The 22,797-nt window shown below is 46.6% G+C and overlaps 1 protein-coding gene across 1 annotated transcript in view; it reads right to left on the bottom strand.

The window, feature by feature from the left end:
- Nucleotides 1-22,797, bottom strand: part of aatkb (apoptosis-associated tyrosine kinase b) — an 80,748-nt gene that overhangs the window by 31,041 nt on the left and 26,910 nt on the right. The gene's annotated exons all lie outside the window — the stretch shown is intronic.

Genomic DNA, 22,797 nt, shown 5'->3' with positions numbered 1-22,797 from the left:
GACAGAAACCATTGGGCATTCTGAAGTCTGAAAAATTTTTATTTTCTGCCAACAAGAAATCCAAACATTTATGGTCTGAAACTTGACAATTACACTTCTACACATATAAGTGATCCACAAAAAACGTAGTTCATTCATTTGCATTAATAGACTTTTTTGACAATTCATCTGTAGCTTACAGAAATCTTTTGTAGAGATTTTATGCTCACTTTCTGAGAAAAAGGAAGAAATTTTGGTGACATTCAAGCTGTCTGTCTGTAAAGCCAACCCTTTGCAGGTTTGGCCTATTTTTCCTGTCATGCATCACCAGTGTCTTCAACACTCAGGAGACAGTAAATATTTCACCCCAAGTCACAAAAGGTTCTGGTGTCTGAGAATTAGATGCTGTTTTCTGAATGCATGGAAGAGGTGTACACACCTACAGAGGTTTAACGATAGATTAATCTCTCAGAAGACATGATACATATTGAATTTATGAGAACAAAACATGATTTCAGTTGTATTTTTCACAACATAATTTTTCACATTCACATATGAAGTAAATGTTAAATAAAATAATTCAGCTCCGGTTTGACCAGCATATTGTATGTTAGCATTTTTTAGCACGTATATAGGGTGGTCCTAATGCAAAAATTAGAAACAATGCACTAAAAAAGGTATTTTTGGTCATTTATGACTATCACATTTTGTTTTAAAGAATTTTAAACGTTTTTAAGAAGTTTTTATATTTTAGATTACAGGATGAAAATCCATTTAGGATTCCTTAATGACAAACACAAATAAATAAGAAGCCAATCTTATTGTAGTTACCGAGCTACAGGATTCTTTTCTCCCTTTTTGGCTGTAATTTATTCATACCTCAGTCTGTCACAATTTTTTTTCTTACCCAAACTGCAAATTATTTAAAAGAGGTGGGGACATCTTTAATGGTTATCTCACCAGATAAAGTCATGACGGCCACTGATAGAAAGGTTTCATGAGAAAGACTTTATCTGGACATGAAATATTGCCACATGTAATATTGAAAAGTTTTCTGCCATTAGATCTCCTTAAATGCTAAATAATACCCAATTGTTGTACAGCCAAACTGCGTTATTGCAATCTGCTTTCAGTGTAACTTGAGAAGCAAATCTCCCTTTGGCAGAGCTTTGTGGATTAGACGAATGTGCTGTGCTTTATTTGCTCATGCTTTGCTTAGATACAGCATATATTGCTGTTTCCAAGAAGGAAAACCAAAATACCCACACGTTAAATTAGAAGTGAAATGTAAACAACATCAAAATTTTATGCATATAAAAATCACATTTGCTCTCTCGGTTGAGCTGTTTTCTGTTGTACCGTATCCCCATTTCCATACTATTCTGCCCCTATGAGTACAACCATAAGACAGCAAAGTAACCTCTAAGGAGCGCTTCAAGTGTCTTGTCTAATATCACCAACAATGCTGTTCACAGTCTTTGAATTTCTATTTTTCAAAAGACCCTCAGCCTTAATTTTTCCAATGGCTACTGAAATGCAAATTGTTACCATGGAAACAGAAAGCCAAGCAGGATTGCTTTTAGCTGTAAATCTCTCACATTGTCTATGTCAACAGCACTGCCACGCAGCCGTACACTGTTGATGCTGATCCTCTGCAAGCTAGTGCAACTTGCTCTCGTGACTATCCAACATTGAAGCTCTTAGTTTAATTGGAAAGAGAGAGAACACTTGTTAAAGAGACTGCTTGGCACAAGGCAAAGTAAGAGGGAATTAGTGGAGTAGAAAAAATATCATGACAATAAATGTGTTGATTTTAACTGAATCAAATGGTCAACTCTCGAAGTTTGGAGCTTTTGTTTTATTTAAAAATTTTTTGCCGCATTTATATTTGGATGAAGGTAAATGACCGTATTCTCCTTTAGTGTTTAAAAAGTCCAACATTAAACCGTATGCAGCATTATGGGAGGAAGGGGGACGATACAGAGCTCTGGAATGCTACGTAAGACCATTCAGATTTAATTACTCATTTGTCAGGGGGATAATTATGGAGAGCTAAGAATATTCTTACTAAATTGTGGTTTATGTAAAACTCCCACGCATCCCACCACACCCAGCAGCAGAAAATACGGAGTCTAACTGTACAAGTACTATTAATATTTAAAGAATTACAATGCATGTGCATGAAAGCTTTTAAATCCTGGCAGTACAGGAGTTTTCTGAGCAAATACAGAGGCCAGAGGAACACCGTAGAACAGAAACACCATAACACAGAGCCATAACATGAAAGCGCGCGCACGGGACAGAGGAGATGAGAGGAGGATAAAAACCATCCAGAGTTATCACTCTCGATCTGAACGAACTCGTGATGCTTTTAGGTGTAAAAGCAGGGTTAGGACGCAGCACAGCTGAGCTGCCGTCGGCTCGTATTCTGAGATATGAAGGAGCAACAGAGAGAGCAGATAAATCGCTCACTCTCTTTGCAGATGTCAGAGCTAACAGCAGGGCCATTTTAAAAGACAGAAGTTTTAGTGGAGCCTGATCTAAGGGCACAAACGGGGCTTTAACCAGTGCGCGCAGGACGAGCGCTAAATCCCACTGAGGGACTTGGGGGCGTGACACGGGTCTGTGTCTACGTACACCCCGCAGAAAACGCTTAATCAGCGGGTGGTTAAAGACCGTTCTGTCACCAAAACCTTCATGACAGGAAGAAATAGCTGTAGCATAAGTTTTAATGGTGCTGAAAGCTAAATTTCTGTTCATCAGCTGCTGGAGGAATGACAGCACGCAGCCTAATGGACATGAAAAAGGCTCCACGCCTTTTTCTGCGCACCAGCGCTGTAAAGCTGCCCACTTTGATGCGTATGACGCTGTGGTAGAGGCGGCTCATGCGCACCACATCGTGCGGGAGACCCAGCCTTACTAAGCGCTCCCGTTCAGCGGCCAGACCCAGAGACGTTGACTTAACTCTGGGACGCTCCTGATCGCCCCTCCCGCCTGGAGGAGTGCATCCTCTCTCCACGGCAGCTGCCATGGGCGACCTGACACCAGCTGCTGCAGGCTCGGAAACCATGGCGCACTTTTGCGCTCGGGGGCTACGAGAATCACTGAGAGCTGTTCCTCTCGGATTCGGTCCAGGAGCCGCGGGATCAGCGGAACTGGTGGAAAGGCATAAAGGAGCATTTTCGGGCCACGGGCTGTGAGCAAAGGCGTCCACTCCTAATGGTGGATCCTCCAGTGGGCTCAGTGAGAACCATAGCTGACATTGGGTGTTCTCCCGTGTGGCGAAAAGATCCACTGCTGCTTTCCCAAATCTGCTCAGATCTGAACAATCAGCTCGGGGTGGAGACTCCAGTCCCCGGGACAAGGACCACCTCTGGACATGATGTCCGCTCCTCTGTTCAGGACGCCGGGGATGTACACTGCTCTGATGGAGAGCAGGTTCATGCGCGCCCAGCGCAGCAGCCGCCTGGAAATGTTTAACAGCTGAGCCGAGCGCACACCTCCCTGGCGATTTATGTAGGCTGCTGCCACTCTGTTGTCTGTGTGGATCAGAACATGCTGATCCAGCAGCAGAGGAGCAAAATGCTGTGTCACCTTCCACACTGTGAGAAGCTCCAGCACGTTTATGTGGAGAGACATGTGGTCTGGCCACTGTGCTCCCACCGCCTGAGACTGACACGTTCCTCCCCATCCCGACAGGGATGCGTCTGTGAACACTGAGACGTGTGACGCTGGTCTGCTGAGGGGAACTCCCTCTGACAGGATGCGGGGATTTCCCCAGTGGGCCAGGTTGGGTCCCACTGAAGGAGGGACTGAGATCATCCGCTTCTTCTGATGCACAGGATCTATGAACCATCTCTGAAGACGTCTCATATGAAGCTTACCCAGCGGAACAACCACGTGAGCCGCTGACATCATTCCCAGTAATCGCATAAGTGACAGAGCTGTCACTACGCTGTGATGTTTGACACGGAGAAGAAGCGCTGACAGCGCCTCTGCTCTCGGCTGAGAGAGCCGGGCTCTCATTGTGGCTGAGTTTAGCTCCACCCCCAGATAAACGATCATCCGGGATGGGAAAACAGAACTTTTTTTCCAGTTTATTGAAAACCCCAGGACTGTCAGATGTGCGGCCAGCTTCTTTGTCTGTACCGCTGCCTCCTCTCTGGACCGAGCCAGCAAAAGCAGGTCGTCCAGATAAGAGGATTCTCATTCCTGCCGAGCGCAGCGGCTCCAACGCCGTCTCCACACATTTGGAGAACGTGCGTGGGGCGAGAGAGTAACCGAACGGCAGGCGGTTGTATTGATATGAGATCCCCTGATAAGCGAAACGCAGATATTTGCGGTGTTTCGGGATGATGGGGATGTGAAAATAAGCATCCTTCAGATCTATGGAGGTGAACCAGTCGTTCTGGTGAACGTTTTCCATCACCTGTCTGACTGTCAGCATGTTGAAACGTCTCTCCATGATCGCTTTGTTGAACAGGGACAGATCGAGAATCGGTCTCATTCCTCCTGTTTTCTTGGGAACCAGAAAATACCGGGAATAAAACCACGTGTTTTCCTCTCCGCGAGGAACCCTGGAAATGACGTTTTTTATCAGGAGTTCCTGCAGTTCTGACATGAGAACGGAGCTCTGCTCCGGGGAATCTCCAAAATCCCTCTGAACGGTGGGGGCGGAGACAGGAACCTCTGCTGATCAGTCTGTCCATCCACCTGTCCAGGGAACATACGCGTCGCCACTCTGAGTAGTGCTCTGAGAGCGGGCGCGCATTTATCTGCGGTGCCGTGGTGCTCATGAATACGAGCCAGGCTAAAGCCCCTTCCGCCATTACCCGACTCGAATTCTGATCGGAGGTAACCCATGGGGGGCTCGGATCGAAAGGGCTGTAAACCAGCCTCACCAGGGGAATATTCACCCAGGCTCGCAGCTCGGTGTTGAGCGGGGGCATCACTGATGCGCCGCTTCGTGGGGAGCTGCTGTTGTGCATCCTCTGTGATCTCACCCACTGACAGTTGGGGAGGACAGGAGGGAGAAGGCAGCGAGCGGAGCTCTACCGGAGCAGCATAGTATGCTCTCGTGGAGTCATGCTTAGAAACTGTGAGATTGTGGAGCCCCTTAAACGGCCGTTTAAAAGGGGCCGTCTCATTAGGAGTGGGGAATGTGTATGAGGGAAACACAGCGAGATCGTACAATCTGGCTGAGCTGGAATAAAACGGAAAATTGCTCTTAGAGAAATTTATGTGTTTTATTTCAAAACCATCAACAATTTTACACACATCCCCCCCACCAGTCATTTTTTAAATCTCCGCCGTGGCTCCTGCGGAGGGTTGGACCAGGCGCACGCCAACTGCCGACGTCTGCGCTGCTGCTGCGGCCGAGTAGACTTAGCAGTGGGCGGAGGAACTCGGGGAGCTGCGGCAGCGGCCGTGGAGCGTCTCTGCTGCTGACGCTGATCACGGCGGTCCCGCCAGCGGCCGGTGGTGTGGGACGACCGGAAGCCATGTCTCCTGACCCGCTCAAGTTCCTCTTGAGAGGTTTGCATCTGGCTCAGCAAGGACTGGAAATGAGGACCGAACAGTCCGTCCGGACTGATCGAGGATGGTGTCTGCTAGGTTGCAAAATTCCTCCACATCCTCCGGAGGCAGTTCCATCTCCCGAGCCCTCTTAGAGATGGCGTAGGCCAGGAAGGCGGTGTTGTTGGTCGCTGCAGCCACCTGAGCGGCACACTGGTGAGAGCGATCAGTCAGCCTGGCCGTGATCTGATCGCTGGAGGACGGGGGCACAGGCCGTCGTCCGACGCGCCGGGCCGACCTAACCCCAAAAACCGCCGACAGACTGGGCTCTAGAGCGGGAACTTGGGGAAACCCCTGATCCGTCAGTGCCTCCACCCTCGTGATGGGTGTCAAGGTGGAGACCGGTGCCTTCAGCTGTAGCGGCTTGGCCGCCGCTCCCGACAGGTAAGTCGTTACCGCCAGAAAACGGGGCCAAACCGGATCTCGGCGAGTCAAATGAGCCGGGGCAAATTTTCCCGCCAGGTCATCCGTCGGCAGCTGGGCTAGAGGCGCGGGAACAAGGACACCTTTAGCCTCAGCTACTTTGGCGATGATGTCCGGCAGCGCGCTAACAAGTGCGCCCATCGCCGGAAAGGGGGTGGTCGCCGACATCGGGAGGCCCTGAGCCTGGACTGCTTTAGTATCTGCCTCCGCGTCCTCCGTCCGGAGGAAGGGAGCGGAGACATCAGTCGCTGTCTCTGGGGAGGAATCGTCCGATTCCCGCCCAACACCAAAAATGCCCAATGCCTCCTGGAGGGAGCATCGGTCCGCTATGGGGAATTCCCCTTCTAGCGGGGAGAAAATGGCTAGACGCCGCTGCTTCTCCTCCTGAGGCAGACGCCTGCAGGAAGGGCAGGTGGACCGCGGGGTCAAGGCCAGGCTTGCATGATCCGGACCGAGGCAGCCCTCGCAGATGGCATGCAGGTCGTAGGACATGATGTAGCCTGTGTTGCAAGCCGGGCAAAGGTGGATAGTGCCGACGTTAGCCATGGTTCTTCTTGTAATAGTGCTGTTAAGCTTTTTGCTGAAGAAAAATGGGAGCCGTTGCCCGGTCTCACCGTAATTTATACGGACCGGGGTGGGGCCCACATAGCAAGTGGGCGTGGACTAAAGTTTTCAGTGCTGCGCTGCAAGCGAAGGGATAAACCCACTAGCGATAGCCTTAAAGGGCGAAGCCTATACGAAATAGAACAGCATGATATGAGTCCTTTAAAGCTGTGTAACAATGGTATGGTCCAATGTGTTTTTGTCTCTGGTGGGACACTTAATATGCTGTCTATATTTGGGGAGTTCATTTGAGAGGTTTGCTCTGTTAAAATCTCCCAGTATTATGATGAAAGAATCCGTGTATTTTTTCTCCACGTCTGTAATCAGCTCAGCAAGATGTTTTTCCGCGGCAGAAGCGCAGCCATGCGGTGGAAAATATGAGCCGATTATAATAAACGAGGAAAACTTCGTTCGTTCGTCGTCTTCCGCTTATCCAGGACCGGGTCGCGGGGGCAGCAGACTCAGCAGAGACGCCCAGACGTCCCTCTCTCCAGACACCTCCTCCAGCTCCTCCAGGGGGAGCCCAAGGCGTTCCCAGGCCAGCCGAGAGACATAGTCCCTCCAGCGTGTCCTGGGCCGTCCCCTGGACATCCTCCCGGTGGGACGTGCCTGGAACACCTCCCGAGGAAGGCGTCCAGGAGGCATCCGGTATAGATGCCCGAGCCACCTCAACTGGCTCCTCTCAATGTGGAGGAGCAGCGGCTCTACTCCGAGCTCCTCCCGGATGGCCGAGCTCCTCACCCTATCTCTAAGGGAGTGCCCGGCCACCCTACGGAGGAAGCTCATTTCAGCCGCTTGTATCCGTGATCTCGTTCTTTCGGTCATGACCCAAAGTTCATGGCCATAGGTGAGGGTAGGAACGTAGACCGACCAGTAAATTGAGAGCTTTGCTTTTCAGCTCAGCTCTCTCTTCACCACAATGGACCGGCACAGCGCCCCCATTACTGTGGCAGCTGCACCAATCCGTCTGTCGATCTCCCGCTCCATTCTTCCCTCACTCGTGAACAAGACCCCGAGATACTTAAACTCCTCCACTTGAGGCAGGAACTCCCCTCCAACCTGAAGAGGACAAGCCACCATTTTCCGGTCGAGTACCATGGCCTCGGACTTGGAGGAGCTGATCCTCATCCCAGCCGCTTCACACTCGGCTGCGAACCGCCACAGCGCATGCTGTAGGTCTTGGCTAGAGGGGGCCAGCAGGACCACGTCATCCGCAAAAAGAAGAGACGAAATCCACTGGTCCCCAAACCAGACCCCCTCCGGCCCTTGGCTGCGTCTAGAAATCCTGTCCATAAAAGTTATGAACAGGACCGGCGACAAAGGGCAGCCCTGCCGGAGTCCAACATACACTGGGAACAGGTCCGACTTAGTGCCGGCAATGCGGACCAAACTCCTGCTCCGCTCGTACAGGGACCAGATGGCCCCTAATAAAGGGCCCCCGATTCCATACTCCTGGAGCACCCCCCACAGGGCATCATGAGGGACACAGTCGAATGCCTTCTCCAGGTCCACAAAACACATGTGAACTGGTTGGGCAAACTCCCATGAACCCTCGAGCACCCTGTAGAGGGTATAGAGCTCGTCCAGTGTTCCACGGCTGGGACGAAAACCACACTGTTCCTCCTGAAGCCGAGGTTCGACTATCGGTCGGACTCTCCTCTCCAATACCCTGGCATAGGCCTTACCAGGGAGGCTGAGGAGTGTGATCCCCCTGTAGTTGGAACACACCCTCCGGTCCCCCTTCTTATAAAGGGGGACCACCACCCCAGTCTGCCAGTCCAGAGGCACTGTCCCCGACCGCCACGCAATGTTGAAGAGGCGTGTCAACCATGACAGCCCTACAACATCCATACACTTGAGGTACTCAGGGCGGATCTCATCCACCCCCGAAGCCTTGCCACCACGGAGCTTTTTAACCACCTCGGTGACTTCAGCCTGGGTGATGAAAGAGTCCAACCCCGAGTCCCCAGCCTCTGTTTCCACCACGGAATGCGTGATGGCAGGATTGAGGAGATCCTCGAAGTACTCCTTCCACCGCCCGATAATGTCCTCAGTCGAGGTCAGCAGTCTCCCGCCCCCACTATAAACAGTGTTGGCAAAGCACTGCTTCCCCCTCCTGAGGCGCCGGACGGTTTGCCAGAATCGCTTCGAGGCCAACCGGTAGTCCTTCTCCATGGCCTCACCGAACTCTTCCCAGGCCCGAGTTTTTGCCTCTGCCACAGCCCGGGCCGCAGCACGCTTGGCCTCACGGTACCCGTCAGCCGCCTCAGGAGTCCCACAAGCCAACCACAGCCGATAGGACTCCTTCTTCAGCTTAACTGCATCCCTTACTGCCGGTGTCCACCACCGGGTTCTGGGATTGCCGCCACGACAGGCACCGCAGACCTTACGGCCACAGCTATGTGCAGCAGCATCGACAATAGATGCAGAGAACATGGTCCACTCGGACTCTATGTCTCCAACATCCCCCGGGATCTGGTTGAAGCTCTCTCGGAGGTGGGAGTTGAATACATCCCTGGCTGAGGGCTCCGCCAGGCGTTCCCAGCAGACCCTCACTATGCACTTGGGCCTGCCGAGTCTGTCCGGCTTTCTCCTCCTCCAGCGGATCCAACTCACCACCAGGTGATGATCAGTGGACAGCTCAGCCCCTCTCTTCACCCGAGTATCCAAAACATGCGGCCGAAGGTCTGATGATACGACAACAAAGTCGATCATCGATCTCCTGCCTAGGGTGTCCTGGTGCCAAGTGCACTGATGGACACCCTTATGTTTGAACATGGTGTTCGTTATGGACAATCCGTGACTAGCACAGAAGTCCAATAACAAAACACCACTCGGATTCAGATCGGGGAGGCCATTCCTCCCGATCACGCCTCTCCAGGTGTCACAGTCGTTACCCACGTGGGCGTTGAAGTCCCCCAGCAGAATAATGGAGTCCCCGGGAGGGGCACTATCCAGCACCCCCGACAGGGACGCCAAGAAGGCAGGGTACTCTGCACTACCACTCGGCCCGTAGGCTGAAATGATAGTCAGAGACCTCTCCCCAACCCGAAGGCGCAGGGATACAACCCTCTCATCCACTGGGGTAAACCCCAACACGAGACGGCTGAGCTGGGGGGCAACAAGCAAACCCACACCAGCCCGCCGCCTCTCCCCATGGGCCACTCCAGAGTAGAAGAGAGTCCGACCCCTCTCAAGGAGATGGGTTCCAGAGCCCACGCTGTGCGTGGAGGCGAGCCCAACTATTTCTAGTCGATATCTCTCGACCTCCCGCACAAGTTCAGGCTCCTTCCCCCCCAGCGAGGTGACATTCCACGTCCCTAGAGCCAGCCTAAGCATCCGGGGATCGGGCCGCTGAGGTCTCCACCTTCGTCCGCCACCCAATCCTCTTTGCACCGGTCCCTCACGGTTCCCCCTGCAGGTGGTGGGCCCACTGGGGGATGGCCTCGCGTCTCTCGTTTGGGCTTGGCCCGGCCGGGTCCCGCGAGGAGCAACCCGGCCACCAGGCGCTCTCCGACGAGTCCCGACCCCAGGCCTGGCTCCAGGGTGGGACCCCGGCTCCGCCGTACCGGGCGACGTCACGTGCCTCGATATTGTGTTTTTCATGAGGGGTTCTTGAACCATTCTTTGTCTGACCCATCACCTAGAACCTGTTTGCCATGGGAGACCCTACCAGGGGCATTTAGGCCCCAGACAACATAGCCTCTAGGATCATTTGAGCACTCAAACCCCTCCACCACGTTAAGGTGACGGTTCAAGGAGGGGATGAGGAAAACTCTCTCGGTGAATAAAACGGTTTACAGTTTATGGAAAATGACTCCAGATCTGGACTACATGTTTTTCCCAGCACTTTTACGTCTCTGCACCAACCTTCATTTATATAAAAGGAGATTCCGCCTCCTCGCATCTTCCCCGATAGCTCCGTGCTGCGATCCGCTCTGAGCAGCTGAAAGCCCTGCATCAGCATTGCGCGGTCCGGGATGTTTTCACTCAGCCATGTCTCGGTGAAGCAGAGAACCGCTGATCCGCGGAGGTCTGAGTTTTTACCGGTGAGGAGAAACAGCTCGTCCATCTTGTTGTTTAGAGAGCAGACATTTGCCAGGTGGATTGTAGGCAGTGGTGTGCGAAGTCCTCTTTTGCGGAGCTTTACCAGCGCGCCAGCACGCTTTCCCCTTCTACGCTTTCGGCGCAGTATCCCGTAGAGCGCTGCAGCTCCGCTTGCCAGGAGCTCAGTGAACCTCGGATCGATGAAAGATGGTGAAAAAATCCCAAGAGAGGACTCTCTGATGTTGAGAAGTTCCTCTCTACTGAATGAGACCACAGGATTGTGGCCCGAGACCACAGTACTGTGGCTTGAAAGACATAAAAACACACAAATACAAAAACAAAGAGAGAGCGAAGCTCCGAGGCTGCCATCGTCGGCGCCATCTTGTTGTTGAAAGCAAGACAACACCAAATAATTCATCAACAGTATGTCGTGATTGGAAGTGGCGAAGAATCAAAGTGGCAGCAGGACATCGGCAGGCGTATGCTAGATGGATATATTTTAATGAACAGAACTTACTGACAGGGAACGCAGGAATCTGAGAGATGACAATAACAGCGATGATCAGGATAACTAGGGTGACCAGATATCAAAACATTGATCATGACACAGTACCTCGCTTCAAACAGGATGTTCTCAGACGGAAGTGGCCACTGAGCTTAGAGAGTCACAGAGTGTCATCAGCAGGTTGCAACAGAGATACAGAGAGACTGGAACAGTCACAGTAAGGCATAGAAGTGGATGTCCTTTGGCCATATCCCACCCTGATGACAGCTTCATTGTGCACAGGGCCCTGCAGAGCCAGATTAATAAAGCCACTCAACTTCAGGCACATTGAAGAGTGATGAGAGACACCCACGTCACGTCAGACCATTCGAAACCAGTGGTCTAGACCAGTTTTTCTTAACCCTGGTCCTCTGCGCCCACAGTTGTTCATGTGTCTCTGCTCCACCACACCTGATTAAAATATTTGTAGTACTTCCTTAGGGTGCCCTCAAGTGCCACAGAAGCCTGTTAATCACCCATTCATTTAAATAGGTGTGTGGCAGCAGGGAAATACCTAAAACATACAGGACACTGGGCCCTGATTGTCTTGCATGGGACAGAGGTCATTTAAGCAGCACGAGGGACCAGTTGGCATCAGTTCTGTTCTCTGTCCATCCATGTTGAGAAGAAGACATCAAGGAGAGAGTTTTGCATCAGTCACTGTTGTCACACCATGACCTTTGTTGGCTGTGTTACAGTGTGGGCAGGTGTATCTGAACACCAATGGTCCTGCTTGCAGGGTTGCATCAGTGGGGGACAGCTGTTGGAGACTGGGATACCTTGAATTGAGTGGCCTACACTTTCTATGGGATCAGCTGAGGCGCCGTCTAGAGGCTCATAACTCTGTACCCTAGAACCTCGATAACCTAAGGGCTGCCCTTCAAGAAGAGTGGGATGCCTCAGCAGACAATAAGTCAACCTGTGAACAGCATTAGACGTCGTTGTCAAGGTGGAATTAATACTCAGGGGCACATGACACGTTATTGAGACATTGCTGTGGTATACGCATCACTGTTGTTGGCTTTTGTTTCAGTAAAGTTGTTTGAGATGAGGAAATGCATGTGTGAGTGAGCAAGACAGACAGACAGACCGATGTAGGGCAAAATTATTTATTAATAATTTTCTATGCAAAATTTAGTTGTAGCAGTACAGTAACAGGAAGAAGTCTGGAGGAAATAAGGTGAGGACATCAATTTAAGGCTGATATTAGTCCGATGGAGAGGCCACAGAGGTAATGTAAGCAGATGCAGCAGAAAGCTGACACCAGCAGTTATTATCTGAAGAGTGGAAAGAAGGAGATGAAAGAAGGAAAATTACTGTGAGGACCTGAAACTGTGATGTGGTGTGAGGCACCTGAACCCAAACAGTCATCAGTGATCCAATAACTCACCAACAAATACCTCTCCACTGTGTTTTCCCCTGCAGCTGTGTAAAATGTATGCAGCCAACTGCTAATTCAAATTTCAAGAGAAGATTCACCATCTTGTTAGCTGTAATAAGACTAAATCCAAAGAGACAAATGTTTTTTGCTAAAGGAGATCTTCATTATACACATTCACACACAGAATGCCTGAAAGAGGGGAGGATATTTGCTGCATTTCCTCCACCAACAGTATGAGCACCACAACCCTTCCAACCTCTGAGAGGTGGGAGCCATTTTTAGCCCTCCAAGGCAGAAAGCTGGTGCACATTGATGAGTAAATGATGAGAATGGGGAGACAACAAGGAGACGTAAAGCGGTAAGTCAGGATTCAAGAAAGCCCCAAAGAGCTGCTTGCTCTGCAGCAGCTGCTGCTGGGAGAATCTCCTCAGCACTTTTAGCACATGAAGTAAAGCGGCAGCAGCTCAGAGTCCAAACTGAGGCGTTCTGACAGCCTCACGTGTTTGTTCTGCTGGAGCAGGCTCAGTTAGTATTTCTGCAGCCTGATGAGATCTCTGTTGTGTGTCTCTGACTGAAAGCAGCATCCAGATTTCTGTGATGCTTCAACAAAATAAAACCCCAGCTTGTGAGTCATCCTGAGTCCTAAATCCAAGTACTGACCCCTGATGCTGGTTTAACCTTTTAAGAGGTAACTACCTTCTTGTCAGGTAGAACTGGATCCAAAGCTGGCCAGCAGTTGTCTTAGTTTAGGTAGAGCTGGTTACCTGAAAACATCATGTCATTGAAATCACTGACACCAAAAAAACATGTCAGTTTCACATAAAACAGTGAACCACAAATATTTACAGCATCCTGTAAAATGTAAAATGGATTTTTGGATTTTCTGGGAAAGGAATTGCAAAGCAGTAATCAGTAGATCAGTTAGAAATCTGGGGATAATACTAATAAAACAGCCCTGTCTGACTGCAACAAAGAAGCAAAGCAGAAGTATCGTCCATGGAAAAGTGGTGTACTCCTAACAACTTAAATCTTGACATCTCCAAAACCAAGTCGATGGCTGTTGACCTCCGTAAAAACCAAGGTGTACTTTATTCTTTAGAAATCATTAATTAATTTGTAGAGTTAATAATCTTACATTTCTAGGAGCCAATGTTTCCTCTATTCGTAAATTGAACGGAAATGTCACCATTATTTAGAAAAAACTTAACAGTTCATGTACTTTTTATGGCAGCTTAAGAAGTTTAAAGTTTCTAAAGTTGGAACGCTGCACTTGGTTATAGAGATCGCTTTTACCTTCTCCAGAACAGTATGGTTCGGCAGCTGTACAGCTGATGACGAATGCAAATTAAACAGTTCTCAAAACGGCATAAAAATTATTGACCATGAACTTCCTAACATAGATGACACATATATTGCTCGTCTTTGTAAAACAAAAAGAAAAAGAAACATTTTAATTGAATTGGTGGAAAGTTGAAAAAATTCTGTTTTTAAAGTCTAACAGCCTTAAGCAAACGTTGATGCTGGGTTGGGAGCCGGAGGTCATGGTCTCAGATTTCCTCCGTGTCTGTCTTGGGTCCAGAGGGTCAGGTCTGTGGCTCCTCACACTCGCTATTTACACTCACACTTACACCCACAGGTGTTTGGATCCAGGTGCTAACAGATACACAGATGTTCTATACCACTAAATACATCTTTCATTCATTAGTACCGTGTACTTTTTGGTAACATTGCTATTGTTATATATGTTTCTGCAGGTGTAGAAGCAGTCTTCTAGGGTGTTATCTTGTATTCTCTTCATCCTTCTTTGTCTCCATAGGCGGAAATCCTGGGGGGGGTGGAGGAGATGTGTCCCCCCCTTCCATAAGATGTTCCCCCCCAACAATCATTGCAAATGCAAAAAAATTGTTTTAAATGATAATATAGTAATATTTAATAAAAACATAGCTAGAGTGATCTGAGTTAGTTAGAAAAAAAGTTTCCTAATTATTAAAATATATATCGACACCTCTATCCCACAAAGTGGTTTCACAGGAGTGAAAATATGGCTGTGTGCTCAGCCCAGCATTGTCTCCCCTTTTCACCCAGGATTGCATTTCTATCCAGCCCTTCGGTGCCATGCTTAAATTTGCCGACAAAAGCTGTAATGGCCACTTCATACAACAGTGTATATGCCTTTCATTTCAATACAGCAGAAGGTCAAGACGCCACTGGAAAATACTATTCCTGCATTGCCTTACATAGAATTTCACAGAGTACCTTCTACAGTTTGATTATGAGTTAAGCCAGACCAGCACAGACTTTAATATGTCACAGAAATTCTGCCAAATAAGCACCAACACTTTTACTGACAGTGTATAACCTCTACTGCTACAGAACCAATGCAAGTAGGACTAAGATTTTGCAGCAAGGGCCAATTAACAACATTACGTATTTCACATAATGCTTTGCAGATGCTTTACAACCCATTGTTCCCTGTTTTTACACCATATATTCACAATGGGAGCACATCACAAGCAACACACCTACTTCAAAGACGGGCTCAATGCTGAATCCCCATAACTTTCTTGGGTTTAGACCAGCACAAGTGTTTTCTTTTAATATTAACTCATTAGACAGAAAACAGTGTTACATCAGTATAACAACAGTAAGATCCACAATGGGCAGGAGGTCCAACATCCAGCTGAATAGTGTTTACAATAATCAGGCCATAAACAAAAACAAAACAAACTGCGTTGTTGTGGACTTCAGGGGTCCAGAAGAATCATGCTGGCCTCATTCTTCATCTCTTTATCCCACTCCCACCAGGGAAAAGGTATAGAGCAGTGGTCCCCATCATCTGGGCTGCGGACCGGTACCGGTCCGTGGATCAATAAGTAACGGGCTACACAAGAAATAATTAAACTTAGGCCCCACCCTCTGCAAACGGGGAAGCTCCAGGTTTTTTTTCCCTATGTTTATTGCTCAAACTTCCCTTAGTTAAACATAGCCATGTGTGGTATCCTCTGAAACATCAGAATCCTGGCTAAAAGCCAATATAAACCATTTCTACGAACACCAAACACAGTTAAAACTACAAGCAGTTGAATCAGAAAGTAAACACATCCTAAAAAATGGAGTCACTGGAGGTCTCGGCCTCTGTTTCCTGATTGGTGGGATTGACGTGAAAGACTTGGAAATACCTTTATTCTACTGGCTCTTAGGATGAAAAAGAGGGGTCATTTATGGAATTTGGCCCATCCAAACTCTAGTTATGGGCATGCGTAACGGCGCGTATTTCAAAAATCCACATCGAGTTCAAACAGAGCAGAACCGATCATGCAGCTGAGCGTGCATGTTTTTTTTTTTAAAACAATTTCTAGTGTTGGATTATTTGGTTTTTTAAGCCCAATGGCTTCCCGAAAAAAGTTTTAAACCGTGGATGAAGCATTGGACCAAATTACGGCTGAGTTTTGTGCTGAGGACGGCAAATGAAGAACGGAACCGTGTTTTTCTCAGACAATGGGACAACAAAGAGTGCTGCAGCTTGACAAAAGGTATGTTCATAAAGATGCAGGTGTATTCACTCCTGCTACGTTTGGTCCACCTGCTGCTGCTGCCTTATTTGCATCCATATTTATTTTTACTTTTTTGCCTCTTTAGTCTTTTGTATTTTTATTACTGTTTTCTAAGAAGCTGTCTTAATCTTCTGCTGCTGCTTTCCTTTCTTGCATCCTGAAATGTGTTCTATTGGACTAATAGTGCACCCTGTCTCCTGCAGGTTAGACTGGTTACTCACTGGGAAATAGAATCCAAACTATCCTCTTTACAGCATTTTATAACAGTTTTAAAAAAAACTCCTCGGCAAATTTGATTTCCCAGACTGAAAAAAATAAGCTTCTGACAAAAGCATTTTTAATGGCTTTTGTCAGTAGGACTGCTTGCAAGTGCAAGCTTATTACATGCTGCCACTTAAAAATGCTTTCGTTATTTGCTTGCACTTTGTAATCTATATGTTACAACAGTTAAAACGACAGGTATGTTAAATGGACTGAATTTTATATAGCGCCTTTCCAGTCATACAGACCGCTCAAAGCGCTTTACACTAGAGCCACATTCACCCAATTGCACTCACTAACGCTCACACATTCATACACTGATACGCAGATCGGTAGGCAACTTGAGGTTAAGTGCCTTGCCCAGGGGCACATCGACATACAGCAGGAGGAAGCTGGAATCGAACTTTTCGATTGCAAGACGACTACTCTTCCTACTGAGCCACAGTCGTAGGTTGGTTATACTGTTGTCTGTCTTTTGGACAAAGATCCCCATTGAAAAATGGCAACACATCTGGAATGAAGCAGTCCTTTTGGGTTACAGGATGAAGTTTTAATCTACATACATAAAAAAAGCATCCGATATATCAGGGTAACATCTCCAGACGCACATAGTGTAGTTCATTGCTGCTGCTCTGTAGTTTGTTAAGTCATAAAAATAATGTGCGGCAGCTGGCCTTATATGGAGCAAACTGAAAAATAAACTCTCTTGTCGAAGTGTTATTTAAACATCTGTGTCGAACATGTGGCACAAATACGTGACATGGGATTATTACAGCTTTGGGGCTGATGGGATGATTTTTGTTTTTAACTTAAGAATCTGTCACTTTGAATCAAATATCGCATGTTTTCCTTACTAAAAATATCTGTAGTGTTCTGTTGCCATCAGCAGACAGAACGCTCTTTTGTTTTACATTTTAAATCATGCGACAAGAATAAAGTTCTATCGCTGAACTGTTATGCATAAATCCTAAAAAGGAGGAAATTAGAGGTAAATGCAGTGAAAAGGTGTACTTATACTCACCAGGAGGATGTAACCTGACAGTGAGTGTGCTCGGACATTTCCGGGTTTCAGACCTACTGACACACAACATGACAATAATGGTATTTTCAATGGAACATAGAGTCAACTGTCAGGTCTGAGTCACTGGTTTGACAGAGCCTGTCAGTGACACTTGATAGGAGCTGGTGTGTCAGACTTTCAGATCACACCTAACAGAGACAACAGTGTGACTGTTTAATTCTGAATATCTTCAGACGCAACATCATCCTTAATGCAATGTCAGCTCAGTGCAAAGAAAAATTAAAACCCCATGAAGGGCTGGGGAAACTTCCAGGGTAAGATTATGTAAAGTGATCCCAATTATGGATGATAGAGTTCAAACGTGCCAAGAGACTCATTTTAAATGCTGCCTGGACAGGTGATGTAATGTGATCAGCATCATCAAGCCACAGCGTTAGCGAGAAAAAAATGAAAGGATTTCTGTTGGTTCACGCACGAGGGTGAACAAGGTAAAAACCACAGAGAAATGCAAAAAACATTTCATTCAAAATGCAAATTTACCTCAAAGCATCTTTTAAAGGTCAGCCTCCTCCTCACAAACCTCAAACTGAGTACAACGGGACCTTCTCATGCTGTTATGTCACACGTTGAAAATTTCTGCCTCATTGTTTTTAATTCTAGGAAATAATAATAAGCGTCTAGAAACATTAGAGTAGTTTCAGCACCGGGAACCTTGTATAGGAACCAAACTTAGATATGCCTAAACCTTAGAGATAATGTGGGATCCCAAGTAAAATACTTTACCACTGTCACTGTAGGATTCTGGAGCAACTAATGCCTTCTACTGTCCATCACACATCACAGTAGCAACAGTCATGTGAATGATGCATTCAGCTCCGAGTCCTGGGGGACTGACAGAGAACCAAACAGGCTGTCAGGGAAGCCAAGGGATGATTTACAAACTACAGGTTGACTTTTATCTCTCTGAGAACTGCTTTGGATCATTTTAACCATTTCAGTGCCAATTTCTACAAAATCCAGAAGGTCAGCACAGTAATAACTAAAGATCATAACACATACTGTAATAGATAATAATGTGGAAAAGATTCGATGCATATTATAAAATGGCGATATTCTTCAAGAAATATAGCATCTAGCCCTTTTTTTTACAACAGGTATCAGGAGTACTAAAACAAACTTTTTCTCTTTCAGTTGTGAACAAATTCATATGAAATCAAGCACGTGCAACACCGAGAAAACCTACCTGAGCTCTGTCAGCTTTAAAAAAACTTTAACCCAAAAAACCATCATACGTACCAAACAATAACAAGTAATATTTGCCTGTAAACCTAACCAAACAGAGAGCTGCATGGTGGTGCAGTTGGTAGCACTGTTGCCTTGCAGCAAGAAGGTCCTGGGTTCGATTCCCGACCAGGGGCTTTCTGCATGGAGTTTGCATGTTCTCCCCGTGCATGCGTGGGTTCTCTCCAGGTATTCCGGCTTCCTCCCACAGTCCAAAGACATGCCTGTTAGGTTAATTGGTCACTCTAAATTGCCCTTAGGTGTGTGCATGGTTGTTTGCATGTTGCCCTGTGATGGACTGGCGACCTGTCCAGGGTGTACCCTGCCTCTCGCCCATAGACTGCTGGAGATAGGCACCAGCTCCCCTGCGACCCACTATGGAATAAGCAGTAGAAAATGACTGACTGACCTAACCAAACAGTAAAACCAGTATTCAATGGGAGAAACCGGGGGTCTGTCTGACTTGCTGCCACAGACTCTGTTTCAACAACAGGTTGTAAATGTCATTTCAGAAACAGTCACATGTTTATATTAACAAAATGTAGATCCATCATTCGTTAGAGGTTATTGAACCAGTTGGCATTACAATCTATGAGACTGGCTTCCTTTAGGATCAGACTGCTCTGTATGCCAGTGAATCTAATGGGTCTAACCCAGGTGTCTGCACCCTTTACAATCCAAAAAGTTATTTTTGCTCTCAGTCCAGCTAAATAACACTCATTAGACCCACAAATGTTACATGGCCTTTTGAAAAATGGCAACTTAAAATTGTTGAGAAATATCTACTATAGGAAATTTGTTCTTCGTTTTATGTCTATTTCTAGGTTTTAAAATACAGAACAACATTGGATATGTTTTCTTTTATGAGATGTTGATATTTGTGAAAAAGAATATATAAACATTTGGCACTTTTCTGGTCATTCTGTTTTGGAAATTCCATACAATTAGTAAATAAAAAAAACAAAAAAACTGCTAAAACCTCCATTTCTTATTATATCAATATTTAAAAACATTAGTGGGTTCTTTATCATTTTTATCTGAATTACTAGGCGGCATTGTTGAAGGTCCATAAAACCACCTGCTGCTCTGGAGCCTCAGGTTGCACACCCATGGTCCATATGATTAGGCTATACCTGTATGATTTTAATTTATCTATATAACTGAAAATGAATTGTACTTGTTTATCTCGTAAAATCAAAATGAAACATTGCAAAACAAATATGTTAAGCTGAGCTCAATTAGAATAATGCTAAAAAATATGCCAGCAAACCTCAAGTTTTTTGTGACGTGAATCTGTTTTTATTTCTTTCTAATTCTGGTCCTAAAGACAAAAAAAATATTTTTAATAAACAGGTAGGGTGACTGGACTTAGCCTTAGAGATCTGGTGAAAAGCGCCAGGGCGCGGGGCCGATGGTGTAGGGGTTAAACGCGCAACCATATACGGAGGTTACAGTCCTCGAAGCAGCCGTCCCGGGTTCGAGTCCTGGACCCAGCGACATTTGCTGAATGTCTCCCCCTCTCTCTACCCCTCTTTCCTGTCTGCCTACTGTCAAAAAATAAAAAATAAAGGCCACTAGTGCTGAAAAAATATCTAAAAGCACCATCATCCAGAGGGACCTAAGAATAGAACTGCAGCTTCTCCGCATCAAAAGAGGGCATCTGAGATTGTTCTGGAATCTGATCAGGATTTGCCCCAAAGGGACCCAGGCATGTGCCACTGGGAGGAGAACCTGGGGTTGTACCAGAACTTAGCAGTAGAACTAAAGGCCATGAGATCACCCACAATGAGCTAGATGTAGTTGAGAAGGACCAGTTACATCCAAGTCCCAAACTTGGATGGATGGATGGAATTATTATTGTACTTTAGATAACTCTGGATCTTCAAAAAAGTGTTTATTTATGATGTTTTAAATTGTAAACTAATTCTTTTGCTAAATTTCCAAATGACATTGTGCAGAATCTGTGATTATTGTGACAAATTTATTGTGTTTTTTAATATCTGACCTGAGATAATGACGTGCTCACAAAAGAAGGAAATCAGAAGCTTTGTCTTCAAACTGCACAGATAACAGGGCTCCATGTGTGTCAACTCAGTAGGAAATGCTGCGTGAGTGCTGTGGATACGTTTTACTGCAAGAGAAGTCCAGTTTTTTCCTTTACACTGAATAAACCCTCCTGAGTACAAAGTGAAATAAGGAAAAAAAAAAAGACCTTTGCTGTGAAGGATGTAAACAGAAGATAAGCAGCGGATACAATCAATACAGGCTACTCACTGTGATATCTGCATGAGTGTATCTGTGTGCCAAAGCGGTGACAGAGATAAAGCATCAACTCTCACAGCCAACACAGACACAACGTCACAAACGCTAGCAGAGGGCAAATAAATCATTGCTCCCCTCTTCATCCTGTCCCTCCCCGCTGCTGCTGACACCACACTTTCTTCCAGGGACGGAGGCCGGCATGACAACGAGAAGAGTCATCATTCTCAAGAAATCACAGAGATGCAGAATATGATGACGACAGGCGGGAAAACAGATGGGTGGAGGGGGACGCTGGAGGTGGTTAATCAAGCTCGTTTGGGGCAAATAGCATGTGAAGTGGACAAGGCTGATGATCTGATCAAGATGTTGTGGCAGAGGTCAGTATACAAGTCAATCTGCTGCATCTGGTTGCTCACAGGAACTACAGCAAAGCTCACATTTCTGCTAAATCCCGAAAACACACAAAAAACAACACATTGAGCTTGTTGACAACAGTCTGAACGTAAACATGACCAAATGTTCCTGAACAGCTGCTGACGACTGACTCACAGAGAGCCTGTATGAAGATGTAATGAATACATAAAAATCAGCTGGTTGCTATGGTGACATCTTCCCTGAAATCCAGTTGAGACTCATTCAAATGCCCTACTGATGCTCACAGAGGCTGAGCCAAGAAAAAAAGAAAAACAACTAATCTCTGTCAACTGACAGAAAATCAAGTTTTCCATCACTCAGATGCTGAACAGCAAGTAGAAATAATAAAAATGAAATGTTTTTATGAACACTTCTAGGAGGCATAATTACCACTATGAAGGTTCATTATTTTCACTGCAGAACATCAGCATCCCAGCCTCAGAACAATAAGTGATTCAAAGTCAAAAAAAGGTATGTTTGTCTTTGGTCCACATTGAGATTTTTAATGAAATATATTTCTGCTAAAACACTTATTTTTAGTTTGGGCTGCTGCATTGCCTAAGTTACAGCATTGAAGCTGCACTAAATTACTGAGCATTAGTAATTCATGTGGGAGTAGGGCCTTTCCTGCATGCTGCAGCAGGCGGCCCACATACAGGAACCACATTACACAACAAGCTGGGATTCAGAGCTCCCAACATGGAACAGTGCAGGATCATGTGGCCCCGGAACAGCCATGTTTTCCATGTTGAACAGCAGAAATGAAACGGTGTGGGGGCTGAAGGAACTGTGTGTTTCACAGGGTGCTGTGACAGGGCTATGCTTCAGTATGCAGAGTATTTCCTCATATGTCTGACAGCCCACACCCGAGGCTTGGCTCAGACCAATACCACCCCACCCCTGCACACCGGTTCCTGAGGGTCCAATAGGCTCATTTGCACTGAGTCTGGCACAGGAGCAGACTATCCTTTATCTTTGTCTAACTGAGTTTCACCATCTTTACTTTAAAGTCATTAAGGAAGGTTCATTAAGATATTTTTGTTGCACTAGTGGCCTTTATTTTTGTTATTTCTTTATAAAGTAGGCAGACAAGAAATAGAGTGGCGAGAGAGGGAAGACATGCAGCACAGGTCTCCGGGATTGGGACTCAAACCCGGGACAGCAGTGTTGAGGACTGAAACCTCCGTAACTGGGTCCCCCGCTCTACCGCTACGCCACGTATCCATTTTGATTAAAGCAGTGTCTTTAATTCTTTGCTGTCAGGCTTTAGACCACAATACAGCAATGAAACTGCACTGGTAAAGGAACGAGCTACCTCTTAAAAGCAGTAAATCAAAAACTTCTGTCTTGGTTTGACTCGATCATTTGTTATGTTTAATACAGCTGATCAATAATTTCTGATTGATAGACTGAAAAAAATTGGAGCGTTTGTTAATGAGCTAAACAGCTACAG

The sequence above is a fragment of the Girardinichthys multiradiatus genome, chromosome 10 (assembly GCF_021462225.1).
Source record: "Girardinichthys multiradiatus isolate DD_20200921_A chromosome 10, DD_fGirMul_XY1, whole genome shotgun sequence".
Lineage (NCBI taxonomy): Eukaryota > Metazoa > Chordata > Actinopteri > Cyprinodontiformes > Goodeidae > Girardinichthys > Girardinichthys multiradiatus.
The sequence above is the reverse complement of the archived record's forward strand: the minus strand, read 5'-3'. Positions and strand labels throughout refer to the sequence as shown.